General features: G+C 38.5%; 1 protein-coding gene across 1 annotated transcript in view; it reads right to left on the bottom strand.

Moving 5' to 3' along the window:
• LOC109951144 (protein yippee-like 1) overlaps window positions 1-1018 on the bottom strand; it is a 31188-nt gene extending 30170 nt beyond the window's left edge. Inside the window, exon 1 of the mRNA XM_020585453.1 lies at window positions 427-1018. The gene's annotated coding sequence lies outside the window, so the exon portion shown is untranslated. The remainder of the gene's footprint in view (window positions 1-426) is intronic.
• Window positions 1019-4884: the final 3866 nt, after the last annotated feature.

The following is a 4884-nucleotide window of genomic DNA, read 5'->3' as shown; positions in this document are numbered from 1 at the left end:
AGATCGGCAGACATAAAGGATGTATTATCAGGCGCCTGGAGCTGCACGACGGGGGGTTCGCCCTCCAGGGGAACCTCGCTGCACGACGTATTTCAGAGTTATGCAGAAATGTCATCATAAAGAAACTGTGAGCATAAAAATACCACAAACCCACACATTAATTCAACACCAAGCTTCAAGAGGAATATTTTAAATTAGTTTGATGCATTGCATACATTTGTGTATGCAGTCTAAAATACAAGCCTGATAAATAAAGATGGTTATAATAAAATATAAATCCCTTGGTGCTGCAGAAAAGAAATAAAGTATGATAACTTGGTTACATTACACAGACACACACTTTAAAGTCTCTAGGGGGATATTACAGCAGTGTTTTCTGACAAATACACGTGTTTCCTCCAGAAAGTCACTTAGCTCTGCACTCACCCCAAAAAACGCTTCGCCTTCCCGCCCTCTCGGAAACCAAAACAAACCGCTGAAGAAATCGGTTTTTCCGATGGAGCTGCAGGAGTCTGGGTATTAGTAAAAATAAACCAATAAAGAGATCTTCACCGTGCCATAAAGGCAGTACCAGCAGCGTGAGCCATTAAAAATCTCCCAAAACATCAGTCTCCTCGGTGGATCTTCACTGCATTTATGAGCCAATGACTCTGCGCTAAACTGTGAGATGTGCGGGATATCTCCGTAGGTCCGGTTTGAGTAGAGTCCCATCCGTGAGGTGGGTCACAGTGTGTGCATGGTGAAGCAGCTTGCAGCTTTTTGAAGGAGTTTCAACCTCTTTGACTTTAGCTCTCCGACATCGGCGGCAGGACAGGCCGTGCTGTCCTGTCTGCAGCCCTACTTAACAGTACACTGAAATCCCAATGTGATCTGGTGATCCGCAGCGCGCTTTGAAAAAACGGACGAACACGTTCAGGACACCCGATCTGTCAAATACAACGGCCTATATATTGCTTGTATTGACACATGGGTGCGTTAGCTGGCTGCGGTGAGAAACGGCGTTTTGTTCCATCTACCGGTGCTGTCTTTAAGTGCTGCGGGACATTCGAGTTTCAGGAATTGAGCGCACAAGAGAAAACGTGGAACATGTCATGACAAGTTCAACTTCGAATTTAACATCAAGACAACTTAAAAAAGAAGTCAGCCAGACATTAAACATTTAAGACTATTGTAAATAAACTAAATAAAGAAGACTTAACCCCACCCCCCAAAGCAGCTTTTTACCACATTAGTCTTTCTCTGTGGATAGAGTTGCTCAGCTGTTGTGTTGCGATTTCTTTTATTTTGAAGAGAAAAAAAATCAGGATTGAACAATATTGATTTCCTGAGTGCGATTGTATTTTAGGCTTTAGATTGAGTTTGGGAACTTTAAACACATTTTGCCATTATGTGATTTAGCCTATGTGTAGGCCTATTTAAATAAATAACCATCACCTCTCTGTGTTTTACTTTCTTTGTTCAGACTTTATATTATGGAGAAAGTCTTGAAGAAAAAAGTCTGCTAATCGACTACTCTCGACCAAAACAAATAAAAGCACTGTCGTCATCTGAAATATGATCTTTGGAGAGGTACATGAAGGCAGCAGGAGCCTAGCTACACAGCCCGTGCTACAAATAGCGTCCTATCAGTGAGAAGAATAACCTCTGTCTGACCAATCCACTGCGAGGAAGGGTGGGGCTTGAAGTGAACAACCAATGATCTCCAGGACAGCCAGCCGCGCTCCCGTGGACGAGGGTTGTTTTTGGAAGTGCGCACGGCCGACAAATCAATACTTGTTGCGCATGCGTGGCAGCAGTACAAGCACGTGGTTGAAGAAGCATAGGTCTACAAAAAGAGTTGCTTGGGCTTCATGTCTTGGTTTATGTCCTGACATACAGTGTGAACTGTGGAACCTTAATTCCACAGACATGGCTTTCTAAAGTGTCCAATCAATAGTGTGCCTAAGTTAGTTGATGCTCCTGACCACAGCCTAGTGTGCCACAGGATCTGAATACTTTTTGTAAATGAGAGATTTCAGTTTTTGATAATACATTTGAAAAAAATGTCTAAAATATATTTGCACTTTGTCATTATGAGTCACTTGAGTGTAGACTGACGAGATAAAATGACAATGTTTGCTATTTAAAATTACAAGAAAGTATACAAAGAGTGAAGGTATCTCAATACCTGCTGTCCTTTATAATAAAACAGTCTGCAATTTACGAGTGCACATTTCTTGTATGAATCAGGTGCTAACAAAAGAAACAACCTGTCCATATTGATACTTAAACTGTACAGTGGAATAAAACAAGGCTTTGGGAAACTAGGGAGCAACAGCTGGGCATTTCAAAGCAAAGATTTTCTCCCACACAAAGTAATAGCCACTTAGTGTATAACTACAACATATATTACATTACAATAAAAAGAACACAGAATGTGGGTGTTGATCTCATACTTTCACAAGACAAATTTCGCACCCTTTCCCCCAGACGTCAGTTTTATACACCGTATTTACAAAAATATTCTGAGTATAATTCATTTTTTTCTGTAAAATGCCCAACTGTAATAGCATTCTTAAGATTTTTCTCATTAAACACATTTAACTGTATATGCTGTTACTCCGAGACTTTTATTTTGCAGTTGTGTGTAACAATAGATGCGTACAGCAGTTAAAGAAGTTGTCTTTAACCTTCCTGTTGTGAACATGCCAGTTGAAATCTGACTCACAAAGAGACTTCACAGAAATGTTAAGGAAAGTACAGTGTTTTTAATGAACGTCTATTCAAATTTCATGGCAAAAAAAAAAAAAAAAAAAAATCTGCAAAGAGGCAGTAAGTCTTTAATAACAGCAAATAAATGCTTTGTTCAAGTCAAATCCTTCACACGACAGCAAAATAAAACTGCCCAATCAAATGAAACAATCTATGGCGGGTCAAACTGAAAGTACAACCGATGATTTTTTTTTTTCTCTTTCAGAAATGTTAACTACACAATTACTGTAAAGATTTATATTGACCAAAACATACAAAGTGAAGTAGTTCCACTGGAGACAACTCAAACAAGATTAGTGTCTGATAGAAATGTAACATTCATTTTACAATAAAAATATCTGCACAAAATCATCAAAAAAGGGGGGGAAAAAAAGCTCAAAATAAAAGGATAACGCAAAAAATAGAAAAGTTTGCTGTTCATCTTTTCAATACAGTCACAAATCACACAACTGTGGCAACAAATCTCTTTAAAATTTACATAATTGAAATTTAAAGATACCCACCCGTGATCCCTCCCACCCACCCAGCCTTGATTGTGTTCACTTTTAAGAGCATACACTGTGAGTACAACAGATTCCCGACTAAACAAAAGCTGCACATCAAATCTTGGATATCAAGACTATCAAAAAAGGCACAAACAGACAGGTTGCACAAAGAACTCAGCAGAAGCTTTTTTTTATACAACTAATCCGAGTAAGGTTTCCAGTGCCCTTAATCTTCTTACTAAACCACCCCACCCCACAAAAAGACTATCTACAGGCAAGTCAAGTCCCGGCAGGCACCTTGGATTACAAGTCCCATTCCGATTAATGTAGAAGCAAGTGCATTTAATAACCGAGTGACAGACAAGTGCGTACAGTGAGTGTGAGGGGCACTGGGACAGACAAGCCGTAACCTCACGTCCGCGTCGGTTTGCAAGTGCAAAAGCTGTCATTTTTCATTTCTGCAGCGGTGTTTTGGTCAAAATGTTTTAAAACCGTCATCCAATAAATTAACTGTGTGTGGACGGAACCAACAAAACCATTTTTTTAAAGGACGCGCACACACAAAAAAGACTTTTTAGATTTGTTTCTGATAAAATGTACTTTTGTAATGATTATATGGACTATGGACCAAGTTTTAAACATTTAAGTTGAATGTGTTAAATTTAGAAACATTTGCTGATTTTCTGAGGAATTTATTTCAACTGACCAACTCACATTTAAACTTCATTAACTATAGAAAACCTTTTTTTCTGGTACATTTAGAATTGTATGCCTTCTTGCAGACAATGTGCACATTTGTGCACATTCATCTGCCCTGCTGTGCACTTATGTGGTCTTAGCAATTAATTAGAATTCCTTCGTCCAATTTAACATTAAGGATGCAACAATTAGTGGATTAATCTCCAGAAATTATGAAAACTAGTCCATTATTTTAATAATTTATCAAAGTATGTTTTGATGTTCAAAGCTTCTCTAAATGATGAATTCTTAATATTAATACAAAGAATTAAGATGAAGCTCTGGAAACTTGTGATGGGCATTTTCATAATCTTCTGGCTTTTTTTTCCCCCCTCAAACCAAACGAATACACGGTGAAAATAGCTGATTAAACAATGAAGAAAGTAGTTTGTTGGCTAAACATCTCACCTGGCTGCAGTCATGCAGGACGTGTACTCGAGGTGCATCAGTACACTGAATACACTGACTGATTATGGCTTGACATCATTTCAACAGAGCACCAACCTCTCCTGGCCCCTACAAATCCACTCAGGCTAATATTATTTAGCCAGGACCGAAGTGAAACTGTGGTTGCTCTGCTTTCCGAAACAGTTTGTATGACTCAAACTTGCTTTTCTGACATGGATGTAACACTAGAATAAAAATCACAAGTTGAGTTTAGCTTCTTTTATAGATTTTAAAATCAAACTTCATACTGTAAGTGCCAGCAGAATCAGACTCTAAAAGAATCCATTCAGGTAGATTTGGACTTTGATCTACTTTGTCTTGTAGTAATACTACTGTGGGTTGCTAACACATTAGTATTAATACAAGCTTTTCTTCTGAATTTGCAGTATTGTAATCTACCCAGGCTAAGAGCAGATACAGATACAATTCCTTTCCCTGGAAATACCATCTTCATATTCGGCAG

This window comes from Monopterus albus, unplaced genomic scaffold, assembly GCF_001952655.1.
Source record: "Monopterus albus unplaced genomic scaffold, M_albus_1.0 scaffold366.1, whole genome shotgun sequence".
Lineage (NCBI taxonomy): Eukaryota > Metazoa > Chordata > Actinopteri > Synbranchiformes > Synbranchidae > Monopterus > Monopterus albus.
The sequence above is the reverse complement of the archived record's forward strand: the minus strand, read 5'-3'. Positions and strand labels throughout refer to the sequence as shown.